Raw genomic sequence first — 18,600 nt, forward strand, 5'->3', positions numbered from 1 at the left:
CAGGTTCAATATGTGACTGATAGGGAAGAGAAGAAAAAAGAGAATGATTTAATCAGTAAGAAAAATTAGAAGAAACACAAATAAGGGTTTTATTTTTTTGTAGATGCTACTTATGAATATACATACCTTTTGAAAAGACAATTTTCATATCCATCAAATAAATTACATCCTTTTAAATACTCAAAAATAGAGGAAAAACACATAAAGAGAAAACAGAGAAGGAACGACTTTATTGTTTCTATAAAACGACTTTTAAAAGATTATAATACAGGGCAAACATAGTTGTAATAAAATGAGTAAAAATCAAGAAAGATTAAACCACTAATTGTTTTATAAATACAGCTCTTTGTGTTTATACATAAAAAATGGAAAATATTTTCATCATTATCTTTTTTTTAAAAGATGTATTTATTATGCATTCAATGTTTTGTCTCCAAGAGGGCATCAGATATTATAGATGGTTGTGAGCCACCATGTGGTTGCTGGGAATTGAACTCAGGACCTCTGGAAGAGCAGTCATTGCTCTTAACCTCTGAGCCATCTCTCCAGCCCTCTCACAATTATTGTTAAGGATTGAGATTTTAAAAGCTTTCCTTACTTTTATGCATACTTCATAACGTATGAGATTTTAGCAGTGCTATTATATAACTTTTATAATAAAAAAAAGCTTTAATGCAATTTTTAATAGCACAGGAAAAGCTTCCCACTTCCAGAATAGTGTGTGTGTGTGTGTGTGTGTGTGTGTGTGTGTGTGTGTGTGTGTGAATCTAGAAGATGGTCATAACGAACTGCTTTGCCTGGGGTTTAACATCGGGCTCAGCGAGTATTCAGCGAGTTTACTTGAACATGGTTGCCGCATCTGGGTGAGGAAGGCCCAGTTGCTACTACAAGATCTATAAATAGGGTCACCCAGGCGTGTAGTGACGCTGAGTGACTTGGCCACGGTAACCCAATGAGTCAGCAGGAGGCCAGGCTCCGGTCAGAACGCACTCATCCGGAGGAGCTCCAAGCCCAGTAACAGCTGGTGTGGAGAGCTGGAGGAAGACCTTTGTGAAGCTCTGTGAGGAATGCAAGGCACGTGGTGTGTTTGAGTAACCAGACTTGCCAGATTCCCTTTCAAGCGCAGAGCCCAGGGCGGTGCAGCCAGCAGACAGCAAAGGGTTACTGACTAGCTGTGTGCTTTTTTTTTCTTTCCTTAGCCTGAGTGAGTTAGGCACACATTTCTTTTCCAAAACAACATCCGTCTTGCTCGGGGTTGGCACACTGCAGAAGCAAGGCTGCGGGTTGGTGGTTGGTCAGGACACCTGGCCCTGCTGCTGTTGAGCTTCCATTAGACGTTCACTCACGGTGGGCTGTTCTCGTATCCTTTGCAGCTTTGCGTCTACATTTAGTCAGCAAGAGCAGCTGTAACGCTTGCTTCTAGAGGCTCCTGGCCTGGCGGGGTTGGCTGGGCCCTGAAGACACTTTGCCTGAGTAACCGAGCCCTTCCCCCATCTCTACTTTGAGCTCTTGGAGATTTCTGTATGTAGAATGATAGATAAGTTGAAACGGGGCAGGGATTTCTCAGGAATTGGTTAGAACTCCATTTAGTGACATCTATTGATGTATTGTAGCTGAAACAGCCTAGTGACAGGGTTGCTCACTGACCCTGCCAGACTGTGACCACCTGGCTGCTCAAAAGAGAAAGGCCTTGGGGACCTGTGGGATCTGCTAGTGTGTGTGTGTGTGTGTGTGTGTTTGTGTGACGCTGATTCCAGAATGCAGGTAGCTAAGCTTTGGGATATTTGAAAGCTATGGGATGCTAACATTCAGTAGATGTTGAAAACCATAACGGACCAGAACTTGCCACCCTTGCCGCACAACTTGGTCTCTGGTGTTGTACTTACATAAATTTTGCTGCATCTCTGTTCCTCTGGGCAGCAAAGAGCTGGGGGCTCTGGCTTCATAGGGAGCAGGTGGATCTGTTCCTTTCCATTTTATTTTAACAGTTGCTTTATAAACTGCTAGATTAAACCTGTTAGTGGAGTGACCGGTGGTTCTGTGTGCTGTGTTTAAGTTATGTTAAACACAGGTTTCTTCTACCATTTCTTCCCAGGAGGCTAAAAGAAGCCTGTTGCATCTGGAGACTTCAGGGAAGGAAGATTGAAACTGAAGGTTGCTTTGGCAAAGAGCTTTTGCTGGGTGGCTTGTCGGGAAGGGAATTGAGTAAAACTCACCATCTCTGTTGTTCTCTGTCTCTAGCACCCAGCTGCAGAACCTGACAGGGATGGACTATTAACCTAAGTAGGCAGTTGCATTCACATGTATGTATATACACACACACACACAAAAAAAACATACACACACATACTCACATACAGACATATGTGCATACACACACAGACACACACATGCACACACTCATGGGCACCCAGATCGTAAGAGCAGAATAGAGAGAAAAGTGAAAGGCTGAGAACAATGGTTAGTAGTACAGGGTCTTACCCCTGACTTGTCTCTATGATAGAGTGTCCTTCAGATACATCAGAACCCAAATCTGGCCATAGTTCCCAGCTATATCTGTTTTCACCACCAGTGTCTGAATGAACTTCAGACCCCACAGCCCTCCATGTCCCTAGTGCTCCTTGCCTCACTGTGCAGCCCATCTAAGGGATTTTTTTCTCTTCATAGTCACAACACTGTTGTTGGCCAATGACCATTACATTCCTCATTGCTGTGACCAAATGTCAGACAAGAAGCAGCCAAGAGAGCTTATGTTGGCTCAGGGTATGGAGGACATGGCCATCATGATGGAGAATGCATGGCAGCTAACAGTGTGGTCAGTAAATTAAGGAACAAAAGGGGTGGGGGATGCTACTAGTTAGCTGATTTACTCTCTTACTTCCCCTTCTTATTCTATCTGGGGCCAAGCAGCTGAGGCTAGCACTTGAAAATCTCTGTTTTCCTCTAGCCAAGATATACTACATTGCAAGTAGATGACATCTCCCAGATTCCTATTCCAGATTGCTGGAACCTTCATAAATTCCTGTTACAAAACTACCTTGAGCAAACTGTAGGAAACACACTTCTTATCCTTGCTCCCTTCACTACAGATGGAATGTTTATGACTAGAATGTTGAGGATCTTCGTACAAGTAGTCTACAGTTATATGTATGTTTTTAAAGCCATCTCTGCCTGTAGCCTGGGTGCCAAAATTCTCTGTGAAAGGAACATCTTGATTCATGATGTTAATCCTCAGTTGCCTTTCTGTTTTTAACTTAGTCTTTCACTTGTCAATTTACTGAATATAGCTGAGTGTTCTCAGCTGGGATGCCTAAGCATTCATCCCAGCCTTTAACTTTTGGTCTTATTTCCAATTGCCTGATTATGGATTATTTCTTCTAACACAACAAAGTTTTTATAGTTGTCTCTTCCTAGGTAAATAGAAAATTAGCAGGCTATTCACAGAAAAAAAAATAGTAATCAGCTAGTGTAGGTACCACATTTCATCCTTATAGCAATCAAAGAATGCACACACACACACACACACACGCAGATTCAGTTGATGCACATGTATATGGTAGCTCTCCAATCAAATGAGGAAATGTTTTTAAATGAAGATAGAACTAAGAAAAAGTGCGACAATCAAAGAATAATATATTCTGATTATGGAATAGGAACTAAAGTTTATATGAAGCAGGCATTAAGGTATTTTTACTTCTAGTTTTGATAACTCCCAATAAAATACTAAGGGAATCTAATAAAAATGACAGGCAAAGTTTAGCTATAAATTTAATTATTATTTTTTTCTGATCATAATCACCCACAATTCTTCCATTAACTCTTTCCAGATCCACCTTCCCTTTCTTAACTTTGTATGCTTTTTTTATTTTAATAACTTACCTAGTATCCAATCCATGTTGCCCATATATTCTTGGGTGTGGGGTCATCCACAGAAGTGTGGTAACCCTACGGGGCCACACCCTTAAAGAAAACTGCCTGTGCCTCCTCTAGAAGACATCATCCTCAGTGAGGGTGAAAGTTCATGAGCCCTTTGACACTGCATGCTGAAATGCTGACTGGCTCGGTCTTGTACAGGTCTTACATAGGCAACCACAACTGTTGTGGGTTCATGAATGCAACAGTCCTGCCAGGTCTAGAAATTTCTATTTTGTTCCCATCTTCCTTGACCTTTGGCTCTTACATTTGTTTTGCCCATTACAAAATAATAAGTTGCAGAGAGAGAAGGTGGGAGAACACCTAGAAAGCATCTATATACCTTATAATAAGAAAATGACTCAATAAGCCACCAGTGGCCTGTGATGGAACTTAGTGATAGCATGGAATGATGCAGAGCATTTAAAAAATTGGCAAGATATTGTGATATAAACATAACAAAAAATACATAATAGCTTATGAATTAAATTGCTTAAATGATTTTAAGTGTGCCAAAGGATGCAGACAAATAGATAATGACTGGCACTAGATATTTAGTCTGGTCTAAGTGGGTAGCAGGGAGGTTCCTCTCATCTGAGGAGTATGGGATGGAGGACAGGGGGAAGTGGGAGAGGAGAGGGGAACAGGAGAAGAGGAGGTAGGGCCTACAACCAAGATGTAAAGTGAATAAAGAAATTAAGTAATTTTAAAAAGTATTATCATAACCACAGCCTTTACATCTTTTCTTCTCACCTTTTTGTTTTTTATGTATTTGCTTCACAGATCACAATAAAATCACTGTAAAACTTAAGAATTGCATTTAAGAACTGAGATGCTATCTGGCACTGACAGAGAGGAAAATATAAATAATATAAATACCCAATAATACATGTTAATAATGCATACTATCAACTAGGTTATAGATAGAATTTTTAACATAAAGTATGAAATATGAATTATGAGCTCTTGACACTCGGCTGGGATATGAGGTGCAAGAACAAGGATTCTTGAAAGGTGTGATTGGCTTGGGGGTTTGCTACAAAGTGTTGCAGCATGAACAAGCAGGGGAAAGCGAGCTTGGCATCTAGTGGGTCGTCTAGTATGGGAAGTGGGGACTGCATCAGACAGAGCCTCACTTGCCAGCTTTTCGATCATTTCCCCTGGCAGGACTGCCTTGACAGGCCACAGGGGGAAGAGGACACAGTGAGTTCTGATGCAGCTCGATGGGCTGGGGTGGATGGGAAGGGAGTTCCCCTTGTCTGAGGAGCAGGAGTGGGGAGAAAGGAGAGGGAGAATGGGTTCAGTTGGGAGGGGAGGGGGGAAGGGGCTACAAGGATGTAAAGTGAATAAAACAAAAAGAAGGGTGTGGAGTTAGGTAGGGACAATCTGGGAGGAGTTGTGGGAGGAAAAACTGGATCAAAATATATTGTATAAAGAAAAATGTAAATATATACGTATATATATATTAAATGCTAAAAAAAAGAAAGTGAGCTTGGTTTTCAACCTGTGATATGAGCGTGGAAACAGGGTGACCTTGGTGACACTGAGAAATTTTTCTCTCCCTCCTTCTCTTCCGGAGAAGGCCATCAGCAGACAACTGCTGGCCATCTTTTTGGTATGAAAAATTTTTGTTCCTAGGTAAGACTTCTGAGGGAAAAGCACCCTGATGCCAGGAAGAGAGATAAGTATTCAGTCATTTTACACTGTGCCACCTATTCACAATAGAAATGAATCCAAGACCCTGTAGGAAAAGCTCTCCTTGTCACTGCTTCTCTCTCTGTCTCTTTCTGTGTCTCTCTCATAAACATATACACTCACTGAGCGAGCAAGAGAGAGAGAGAGAGAGAGAGAAAGAGAGAAGTGGTCTGACCCAAGTTGTCCCAGGCCCTGGAGTGGATAGTAACCCAGTACAGGAGCATTACTGCTCCAGAGAGTTTGGATACTGTACTGGATAGAACCCAAGAAGCAGTCATGGCAGCCTGTCAGTGAACATCACAGTGTGGGATTTCACAATGAGAGCAAGCAATGGAAAACTTGAATTTATTTCTGTGGAAACAATCCCTGGCAACGCAGCTTTGAATTAGGCTGTTCTGAGCACAGGATGAATTTTTATTTCCTAACAATGTCTGTACCAGAGTCTCAGAGTTCTGAGAGTCTGGATTGATTTGGACTGATTTAATTGTTCGCTTTGCATTTTTATAGCTCTTAGTATTAAAGTCAGCCATATATCAGAGGATGCTGTGTATTTAAAAAGCAGAACAGCATATGCTTTTTAAGAAGCTGAGACGAAACTTGTATGTTTTTATTGCTGAAGACAGTACCACGCAGACGAGTATCTCAATGCAGCCTCCCCTTCACATACCAGGACCAAAATGAACCAGAATCCTACAACAACAGAGTGAATGGCCAGTGTCAAGGAGACGTGCGTGAGATGGAAGAAGGATTCTAAGTGAACAGCCTCCTGAGTGACATGTCCTGGTCTTATACTGAAGATGAGACCTGAAGTTAACTTGAGCACCCTTCACAGGAACTTCAATTCCCAAGTTACCTTTGTGTTGTCTATATTACTGCAATATCCTTAACTTAACCTGCCATCCCAAAGGATCTCTGCCCTAGTCTGCACTACAAATTTAAATACCAGAAGCCACTGTCAAATAGCCTGGATATCTATGTATATACCTCTATCCCAAAACATCAACAAAACAGTAATAATTAGTAGAAAAAAAAAACTTGTGGACACATTACTGACTAAATTATCACACTGGTACACACAATTGTTAGACATTTCCTCTTTGATTAAACAATGCAATTCATGTAAAAAGTAAAATACTTGTTTTAGTGGTCAGCATTCCATAATTATAATACAGTAGCTGAGATTCAGCTTAGAAAGTGAAAAAAGTTTTATTTTGGCTTGTGGTTTTAGAGGTTTTGCTCTATGGTTGTTCAGCACAGCTGCTTTAAGCCAGTGGCGAAGCAGTATATCTTAGGTAAATAAAAGATGCACTTACATCATGGCATCCAGAAAACAAAGCAAGATAGAGTCTGGGGTTCTATATGGCTCTCCAAGGATAATCTCCCTATAAACTACCTCTCTACTATTAGACCCTGTCTCCTAACGGCTCCACTACTTTTCAATAGTACTACAGCCTAGGAGCTAGGCCTTCAGCACATGCGGTTGGGAGAAGACGTAAAAACCCAAATACTAACAACGCAAAGAGGTATATAAGCCTTAGTTATAATAATTGTAGAGTGAGTGTAGCATGTGCCAAACACCACTCTGTACTTGAGGACAATGCACTAGACGTGACACATTAGCCAACCTGGTGTAATCCAAGAGATCAAGGAAATAAGATGAGTAAATGAGAAAAATTGTATGGTAGATAATGGGAAGTGCAAGGAGAAAAATCAAGCAAGGGAGAAGTAAGCAAGATGGAGAGGTTTTGGGCATATGAAACAACAGCACAGAAGCCCCCATTGCAAAGGGGGCTGCAGAGGAGCTGGTGAGACCAGTGTAGCCAGAGGAGGTAAAGGACCAGGATATGTTAGCAGAGGCCAGATCGCCTAAAGCTTTAGTGGCATTGGAGGACTTTTTGGTGACTTTTGCCCTCAAGTCTGAATATAAGGGAAATAACTGTAGGACTTTGGATAGGGGAACAGCTTAACTTTCAAGCTTTCACAGTCTCCTTCTTTGACCCACTGTCTGTTATGTGCCAGGCCAAATGTGTCCATCATCTCACTTATTCCAGGCCATGGGTCTTCTGATCTCCACTTTCTTGTAGATGATAACAAAGGCAATAACTAGCTTCCCCCCTCCAATGTAACTGTTAGTTGACCAGACTAGGATTGAATCAAGTCTTTTCTTTTCCATTCTAATCGTTACAACCACCTTTCACAAAATCAGAAGATCCGTCACAATAATTGTAATCCATTCCTGTGACATTTAGACATCAAAATCACTGGAAATACCAGCGAAAACGTGGAGTATGTATACACAGTGTTCAGGGCTTGCAGAGGGCTTGCACATCCATTTCCTTGTTTGCTAACCAGAGGGGTAATGAAAGCACCATTGCCGTGGCAGTGGAGAGGCTACCTGAGGCATAGAAAGCAGGTCTTATACAGCACACTGTTCGTTACTACCTTCCTGGTGCTGGAAGCCTTGGGACTCGGAGGAGAAGGGTAGGATAGGAACCGGGACTAAACTGCAAAACCCTGTGCCAATGGCATGTACATTTAAGATGTAGAAACCAAATCCTACAGCTGAGCTCATGAGCCTCCTGTGGTGAGTCCTGATGAGACAACCAGGCTGTCTGACTTGGGTCCAATATACATTCATCAGTTGTTCTGCTTTTCTTTATGAACTGATCTCTAGGTCAGATTTGGTTAGCTCTTCAACTCCTCATCCTTCATTCAGACCTTTGCTTCCACTGGTCCACCCATACCCGGTGTCCCCAGCTTGACCCAGCTCTCATTAGTAATGAGGGCTCCACCCTGAGGATCATGTCCCAGCTGAACGCTGCAGCTGCGCTTGGCTAGGGCATTCCATCGGTCAGGGCCTGCCAGGTGCTCCCCTCCTGGCTGGATTGCCTCTGTTCTGCTCCCCTTTCTGGAAAAACCAGGGGTCGATCTGTGACAGCTGGGGTAGGTCATGGCCTCCTGTATCAGAATTACCTGTGAGGAGTACTAAAACGGCATTGCCAGAAGCCAGTGAGAGAGTTCTTGATTAGTCAGTCTGAGGCACAGTCTCGGAATCTGCTTTTCTAATAAGTTCCTAGGCAATGAGCACACTGCTGGACATATTCCATATTGAGAAAATCACTTCCTCAAGCCCACTAGTGAACAGAAGTGAATGGATTGATGTTCATGTGTTTACACATTACTAGGGCACAAACCACATGCCCAGTATCCTGTAAAATTATAGGAAAGGGTTAAAATAATATAATTATATTTTAATTTTAAAAATAAAAAATATATAGAAAGGGATAAAAAATTATGCTTAGAGTTCTCTAAAGGTGACTCCAAAGTCACCTATGGATTCACAAAGGTTTGCTATTTACAGAATTCAGGGTATATGTAAGAGAAACAAGAGTTAGGACATCCTTCAGAGGACTTTATAGCCAAAGTAAAACAACAAACAAACAAGCTAAAACCAAAGTCCAAGTATGGAATAACTGGGTCATATAGTAGTTCTATTTTCAGTTTTTGCATGAAGCTCCATATTGATTACCATCATAGCCATTCTGTTCTGGATGAGATGCAATCTCAAAATGATTTTAGTTTGCATTTTTCTGATGGATTAGGATGTTGAACATTAAAAAATATATATTTATAGGCCTTTTGTGCTTCTCTTTTGAGAGCAGTTTCCTCATTTCATTGGCTTATTGTTGGGCATATTTGTGGTGTTGCCTGATTTCTGTGATTCTTTATATTGGAGGTACCAATGGCAGATTGTCTCCTATTCTGAAGGCTCCTTACTCTGCTGATAAATTTATTTATTGTGAATAACTTTTTAAAAATTGTACGTAGTCCCATTTGTCAATTCTTGCAAGTATTTCCTATGTCACTGGACTCCTCCTCAGAAAGGTCATGTCCACATTTCACGTTTTCTTTTAATGGGTTTAGCAAGAATATCCCAATGAAGTTTAAGCAGCATTAGAACTCGACTGTGCCATGTTTCAGAGGAGCTAGACCCCAACTAAGATTGAATTGTGTTGATTTTGGAAGAACTTTTGGAATACAGAAACTTTCAAGTCTACTATTCAAACACTTAAAGACATAAAGATAATTATTTTTAACATAGCTGATATTTCTAGACCATGATCAAGATACTTGCAAAATGGTGACTTAATTATTCACACAAGGGTCTTTCTAGCATCTTGCTTCATTTTAGAGATACTAAAACTGAAACTCAGAAGTAAAAAATGACTTAGCAAGATCAAAAAGAGAGCAAGTTACAAGAAGCTAAGAGTCCTACCCAAGGAATCTTGTTTCCTCAGCAATGGTGTATCATGACATTAAACTCTGAACATGGCTGTTGTTGTTTAAAAATAACATTAAAAATATAAAATATTTTAAATAACAAAGAAAAAATGAACAAAAAAAACCCTTTTATTTCTGTACCACAGGAAGAGCTACAATTCAAGTTTAAGGTTATCATCATTTTTGGTTCTTTTTCCTTTTGTTTCTGTTATCAATATATGGTGCCTAAGATGTAGAGAACTATAATAGAAACTTGTATGTAATGACATATACTTTGTAGTTTCTTATGAAAAGAAAAATGCATGTTAGGAACTCCACAAGGAGAGCAACAGAACCAGAAAATTTGAACACAGGGAACTTCCCAGAGACTCATACTCCAACCAAGTAGCATCCATGGAGATAACCTAGAACCCCTGCACAGATGTAGCCCATGGCAGTTCAGTGTCCAAGTGGGTTCCATAGTAATGGGAAGAGAGACTAACTCTGATATAATCTGATTGGCCTGCTCTTTGATCACCTCCCCCTGAGGGGGAAACAACCTTACCAGGCCATAGAAGATGACAATGCAGCCACTCCTGATGAGATCTGATAGACTAAGATCAGAAGAAAGGACAGGAGGACCTCCCCTATCAGTGGACTTGGGGACAGGCATGCATGAAGAAGGGGGAGGGAAGGTGGGATGAGGAGGGGAGGAGGGAGGGGTTTATGGGGAGGATACAAAGTGAATAAAGTGTAATTAATAAAAGGTAAAAAAGAGTGAAATAAAGTGAAGTGTAACAGAATAAAAATCATTCAATGCTGGGCAGTGGAGGTGCACACCCTTAGTCCTAGCACTCAGTAGTCAGAGGCAGCCAGATTTCTGTATGAGGCCAGGCTAGTGAGTTCCAGAACAGCAGGGCTACACAGAGAAACCCTGTCTCAAAAAACCAAAAAGAAAGGAAGGAAGGAAGGAAGGAAGGAAGGAAGGAAGGAAGGAAGGAAGGAAGAAATCAAGGAAGGAAGGAAGAATTCAATACTCCTAGAATATAAATTCATAGGCAAGAAGCTCATGAGACTTATATGGAAATTTAAGGATGTTCATATAATACAAGACAAAATAACAAAAACACACTTGCAATTGCTGACTTCTTGGTTTGATCTTGTGTATTGACATTGTTGTTTTCATTTTGTAGGTCTTGTTTATGAAACCATGTTGTTGAGATTCCATGGATAGAGCTACCCTGTTATATCTAGGAGACACTATCTCTCAGCAGATGACCTGGTCCCCTGGCTCTTACAATTTTTCTCCTACCTTGTCTATAATGTTCCCTGGAGCCTAGATATATGGAGCCATGCTACAGATATATCAATTGGGTCTGGGCCTCTCACAGTCACTTACTTATTTTTTGAGTTTCGACAAGCAGTGAATCTCTGTAATATCCGCCAATTCTGTGGAGAGCTTATCTGATGAGGAGTGAGAGTAACATTTCTCTGTTAAATACAAAGTCACGTATTTAGCATCCAGTCAGTAATTAAATAGGTTTAGAAAAATGACTGCAATAGGTTCTCTTTTAGGGTCTATGACCTCATCAGCCATAAGTAGTTGGTTGATTTCACAGTATCAGGCATAAATTTCTTCCTGTCGAGTGGACTTTAAGTCTAATTAAGCTGTTGGTTATGCCAAAGATAATAGTACCATTATTACACCATTGGAGGTATCTTGCCAAGAGGCTCCTTCTTATGTTTTAAAGGCTTTACAGCTGGTTATGACTACTGACTGCTTTTCTCCCTTTGCAACTTGCAAAGCACCTTCTGATACTACAACAGCTAGTGCTCTGAAAGGAAGCTTCCGAGACACTTCCAGTTCAATGACACAAAGTCTTGGGTCTGGAGCGTGCGGTGTCTTCAAATATAGGCTTTGTTTTTCTTTAAGTTTGGGTAAACAACCAAGAACAAGGCAATCATCTGTATTACTTTGAAAGTCTCTTGGAACCCTGATGAATAACTTGAAAGGATATTTCCATAGTTGGCACTGGGGTTATTGTTCAATAGTTTGTGGGCTCCTTAGAGGAGCCTAATAACTCCTTGTGGAGTAATTTCACTCTATCTATCTATCTATCTATCTATCTATCTATCTATCTATCTATCTATCTACCTACTATTTGTCACCTAACTTTCTATCTATCTTTCTATCTATCTATCTATCTATCTATCTATCCCTATCTTCCTTTTTATCTATCTATGAATCAAATATGGATCTAATGTACTTTAAGTGCTCATAAGAAAACATGTATTTTGCAGTTACTTTAATGCTTTATTGTATATGTTGCTTTGACCATTGCACTTGGTGATTTTTCTCTGGCTTGCTAAATGATTAGTACACAGAAACATTTTTTGCACTATTTTCAACTGTGTTTAAGTGCATGCATTTATTTAATAGTAGTTTACAAATTCTATTGGATATCAAAAGAAAGTCTCTACGACTTGATATGTTTGGAGATAAATGCATGCAGACACATGCAGAATCTGAGAAGTTCTACAGAAATATTTTAAATCATTAGTAGCATATGTTTTATTACTTTGAATGTCTTCATTGACAAACACTCAATCAGATTATACTCATTGCAAGCCAGTAATCAATACTGAGATATTTCTGTCTCATAGCCTGTAGAGCTGGAGGGCTGGGGGGCTAGAGGGCTGGAAGGCTGGATGGCGGAGGTTTAGAGGGCCAAGTTTAGTCAAATTGAAGTGTAGTGGCTTCAATTTGCTGTGGCTTAGCTGCAATGACATATTCTATCTGCTCTATTTCCTAAGTGGAGTGGGGACTTCAGGTAAGCCAAGACATCTGCTAGAGATCACAGATGCTGGAGGGTCTCAAAAGCCGCAGCTTTCCAGCACCCACTGAAAGGCGACCATTATTCTGAGAAATAAAACTTACTTTTACAGAAGCAAAATCTCTTTTGTAAAAGGCAATTTTGTTTAAATTTCTCTACTTCAAATTGTTAATCTTCCACAGAGAGAACAGCTAGACTTCACCAAAATGAGCAAGGCATCAAGGCTGAATGAATGGCCTGAAACCTGGCTGTTGGAACAGAGCTGGCTGAACTTTTACTGCCTTTGAAACACAAATCCATTTGGTAAGGAGGACTAATCATCTAGGAAAAATAGTGATGCGAGGAACAGGATGCCATATCTGATGGATTTGTGAAAGCATAAGGTTACGAAGTTCCAGCCAGATCACAGGAAAATGTTTTCCCTTCCATTCCACAGAGGCCTGCATGTCAGTATCAAATCATTCCCACACTATAAAATCTGCCTTCAAAATCCCATGCCTTTAAGGAGACCAAGGTTTTGGCTTTTGGAGGGTTTTCTCCAGAGTCTTAAATTGATTCCCAACAGCAGTTCCTCGGTGGTTTTGTTCAAACAAAATCCTTTTTTTTTTAAGCAAGAATACTTATTTTTATTTTTGACTCCTTTCCAATGTTGTTCATCAAGAAAAATATACATGCTCTCTTGAAACTCTCTGATTGATCTGGTTAACAGTTTTTATTTCTTGTTTGTTTTTACTTATTTTCCAGAAATTCATAGATAATTGATGCATACATTTATTATATATATATATATATTTCATTTATTAATTGGTCTTTTGTTCCTATCTCTTGATCAGAAAGGGCAATTTGAAGAAGAGGTGTTTTAACTTTTAAAATTGAAAACGTGACATCTAGTCATACACCTGCTATGTTGTCACCATGATAATAATGGTCTAAACCTCTGAAACTGTAAGCCAGCCCCAATTAAACAGAATCCTTTGGCTCAGGCTGCATGCAACAGTACCTGAAATACGAAAGCAACAGGCACCATGTACATTGGTAGGGCCCATTCACCTTCCTGTTTTGTCATGGATTTATGGCACTACAATTGGTATCTGTCTGTTTTGAACAGGCCTAACATTTGTGATCAAACTTTTGTTGTTGCTTAGCTATTTTTCCTATTTATAATTTGAGAATAATTTTAAAGATATTGCTAAAGGCTTAGAACACACTGCATATAAAGTCAAGATAATACATTACAGGATATCTAGGTATTTATAGCAGAAATGCATGCAAATTTATCAACATGTACTGAGAATTTCAGGTTCACAGGTTATATTCAGTCTCAGGCGTTTCCTGTTGTTTTGGGTGGACAATGTTTATACAATCAGAAAAACAAACAAATGAAAAACCCTTTTAATGAATTACAATCAATTCCAGTATGATAAGAATCTGTTTTTGCTTTGTAGTGTTACATTTTCTCTAGAAATATTACCCTAAACTGCCAAAAGCTGAGGGTTTTTTTTTTTTTTTTCAAACAAAGGACTCATATGAAACTGGATGGGAAAGAATGAATATAGAAATCATCTGCTCTTTAAATATGTCCTGCTTTTTTTCTCCCTGTTAACTCAGCTTTATACTTTTTTTTCTTAAGGAGAAAGTGCTTGCAATTGCAGTCAATGTCTTACAACTGGAGCAGAATGTATGTTCCAACATACATACATGTATGAAATAATCTCATCACTGGGGACTTTATCAAGTACCATAAATGAGCCTTGAGTTGGAAAAAGCTGTTTTCTTTGCACAAATTCAAAAGCTTACCAGGTTATTTAGGAAACAAACAAACCAACCCTGTAAGTCCTTTGGCTTAGGGCAGAGACAGTAATCAAAAGAGAAGCAATTGGCCTATTATTTAATTTTACCACACTGTTTTATACATTAATCAAGATAAATGTTCAATGATGTCTTAAAATAAAGTTATATTTTGCATGAACCACACATTATGTCTAGTATAGAGGTGAGTTCACATTATTACCATTATTATTATTTTCTCCATTTCTCAGAAAAATAAACTGAAGCAAAGTTTAAGCCATATACTTACATATGGTCACAGGAAAAAAAATTATGAATTCCAACCCTGATGTTGTAACCTAAAAGCATTGAGTAAATCAATATCATCATATTGAACACTCAGAGAGAAGAGAACCGTTGTTTGCTTGTAGTTGACGCTGAGCAGCGAATGGCCTGTGTCTAGAAAGTGCTGACAACTGCGCTGGGAGCTGAGCAGCAGCAGTGCTGCTACCAGCTCAACTAACAGCTCCATGGAGAGCGTTTTCCCCAGACTGAAGTGTCTCCTAAGCCATTGGAAATAGCCATTTTCCCTGTGGTACCACAGCTGTAAGTCATAGACCCCTTCCAGCATATGAAAAATATAGTGACTATGCTGGCAGGCATTTACCAATTCTTTTAACTTTCAGACCTGCTACTTTGAAGGATACATAGAACACTTAAAAATAAAACAGTGGGAGAGGAGGCCTTACATGCTCATTTTAGAAAGCGTGAAAACACAGGGGTATCTACTAACAGTCACTTGCTCTGTGGTATTTGGAGTTGTTCCTCTGTAGAATTTATTGTCACAGCTACTATAATTGAAACAGGTATTCAAATCAGAAATTATAAGAAAGGTGTTTTAAATGGTATGTGAAAATATTTGCATATGAAGGGAAATAAAGCATTTAAATACAATCAAAACACTTACACAGTTTGGTACAAGAAAAAGTTCACAGTCTCAACACCTCACTTCTTACCACAACTGAACACAGCCCCTGGCTCTGAATTTAAAATTTCCAGCAAATCATCACAGTGATCTCACCTGAATTTCACAACTTGAAACTGAGAAGCTTCTGTCAAGCAAAGAACACCATCAATAGAATGAAACGGCAGGCTACAGATTAGGAAAGATTTTCACCAAATCCTACATCTGACAGAGGGTTAATATCCAGAATAAATAAAAAACTCAAGAAAGTATACACAAAAAATCAAATAATACAATTAAAAATTGAGATACAGAGCTAAAAGGAGAATTCTCAACAGAACAGTCTCAACTGGTGGAAAAGCACTTAAAGAAACGTTCAGTGTCCTTAGTCATAAGAGAAATGCAAATCAAAATGACTTGGAGATCTTATACCTGTCAGATTAGTTAAGATCAAAAATTCAAGTGACAGCACATGCTGGTGAGGATGTGGAGAAAAGGAAACCCTCCCCCATTGCTGGTGGGAGTGCAAACTTGTATAACCACTTTGGAAATCAATCTGACACCTTCTCAAAAAACTGGGAATAGCCGTACCTCAAGATCTCTGTAAAGCAAAAGACACTGTCAACAGAACAAAACGACAGCCTACAGACTGGGAAAAAATCTTCACCAACAATACATCTGATAGAGGGCTAATATCCAGAATATATAAAGAACTCACAAAGTTAAACAAAAGCAAACCAAGTAATCCAATTTAAAAAAAGGGGGTACAGACCTAAAGAGAATTCTCAATGGAGGAATATCAAATGGAAGAGAAACACTTAAAGAAATTTTCAACATCTTTAGTCATCTGGGAAATACAAATCAAAATGACCCTGAGATTCTACCCATCAGAATGGCTAAGTCAAAAACTCAAGTAGCAACACATACTGGAGAGGATGTGGAGAAAGGGGAACCCTCTTCTATTGCTGGTGGAAATGTTTACTTGTATAGCCACTTTGGAAATCAATCTGGTGGTTTCTCAGAAAATTAGGAATAGTGATACTTCAAGATCCTAGCTATATCACTCTGGGCATATATCTGAAAGAAGCTCAACCATACAACAAGGAAATTTGCTCAACCATGTTCATAGCAGTTTTATTCATAATAGCTAGAGTCTGGAAACAACCTAGATGTCCCTCAACAGAAATGGTGGTACATTTATGCAATGGAATACTACTCACCAATTAAAAATAAGGAATTTGTGAAATTTTCAGGCAAATAGATGGAACTAGAAAAGATCATTCTGGGTGAGGTAACCCAGAAGCAGAAAGACAAACATGGTATATACTCACCATGTGAGTGGATATTAGACATACACTACAGGATAAATATACTAAAATCTATACTCCTAACGAAGCTAAACAACAAGGAAGACCCTATGGAAGAGGTTTAATCTTCATTCAGAAGAGCAAACAGGATAGGCATCAGAAGAAGGAGAAGACAGGGAACAGTACAGAAGCCTTCCACGGGGGGCTTCTGAAGGACTCTAACCATCAGGGTATCAAAGCAGATGCTGAGACTCATAGCCAAACTTTGCACAGAGTGCAGGGAATCTTCTGAAAGAAAGGGGAGATAGAAAGACATGGGGGGGGGCAAGATGGCGGCACCAGATGACTCTCATTCTGACCAGCAACACAGCAGGATCGGCACAATGACCAGCAATCAGAACTTGCGGCCATAAAACACAAGTGATTGTGTTTCCCAGCTGAGAGGATACCCCACGGTGGGGGATTCAATCAGCTTTAACTTACCTGGCTAAACCACAGAAGAGTTCCCGGTTCCGCCAGGCACTTAGTCACCAGCCCAGAGCCACATGCCAGCGTGATATGGTCACTGTCCCAGACTGAACTGTGGGCACCACAACATCACAGACTGGAATTTACAGTCGAGAGATAATCCCACGGTGTGGGCCTGATTTGCCACCTCAGATAGAACTGTGGGCTCCAGGGCACCAGAGATTAAGTTTCACTGTCGGGTGCAAACCCACAGGGAGGGAAACGGCTGGTCTGATCTCAGAGCACTCAGCTGATACCACCACCCGAAAAGGTCTCGGGAAAATCACCCAGTTTAGGCAGATGCCCAGGCTCCCAAAGGCCAGAAAGGTGGAGCCAAATGAGTCTGTGCCTGCAGGTTCTACTCGCCATCCCAGACAGAACAGTGGTCCCCAAAGCAAAGACTGGGTGTCCCTGTTAGGAGGAAACCACACAGCGGGGGGATTGTCAGGTCTAACGCTCAGTACACCCAGCACCAAAAGACTTTCTGGATTCACTCAGACTCTAGACTCTAGCCTTCTACTGCAGGCAGGAGCGCTGTGTTCACCCACCATTACTGAGTACCGCTAGGGCACTGGGGCACACAGCTGCATCCTCAGACCTACAAAAACCAGAAAGCCACTACAGCAGGCCTCAGATACTGTGCTAAGGATCAACCAGTTATCCCTAGCTAGACTGACAAAACTGTGGGAATCCCTGGTCCTTCAAGAGGGCTGCACCCAACAATGACACCTTATGAGCAACAGCTGTTGCTCACTAAATTCAGAGCAAGAAACCCAGCAGCAGGACAGCCATCACCAGGACCTCTCCTGATGAGAGGAGAGACTTCCTGAATATCACAGTTACCATAAAGGTCCATACACCTGAAGCAAACTGTGACAATTCCTGAGAAGTACCACTATTCAGCTGACCATACCCAAAAAGCAGAAGAGAACTTCAGAACCCAGCCAAGTGGATTCTCCCTGCCCCAGGACTCAGCAGGCACCAGAAATTAACAGACAACACTGAGACAGAGAGATGGGTAGAGGCCAGCGAAAAAGCACAACCAAAAAGGCAAAACAACATGGCATCCCCAGAACCCAGTTATCCAGGGGCAAGTAGCCCTGGACACCCTAACGTAAGTGAAATTCAAGAAGATGACCTTACATCGATGCTTATGAAGAGGTTAATGGAGGAAGCAAATAAAATGCGTAAAGAATTAGGGGAAGATATAATAAAACAGATTACGGTCATCCGTAAAGAAATACAGGAAGATACGGCCAAACAGTCTATGTCACTGAAAGAAATAAAAGAAACAGAGAAATGTTCAAACAAACAGCTGAAGGAATTGAAGGAAAAACAGGAAAGTACAGTCAGA

Source organism: Meriones unguiculatus, chromosome 12, assembly GCF_030254825.1.
Source record: "Meriones unguiculatus strain TT.TT164.6M chromosome 12, Bangor_MerUng_6.1, whole genome shotgun sequence".
In the NCBI taxonomy this organism is placed as follows: domain Eukaryota; kingdom Metazoa; phylum Chordata; class Mammalia; order Rodentia; family Muridae; genus Meriones; species Meriones unguiculatus.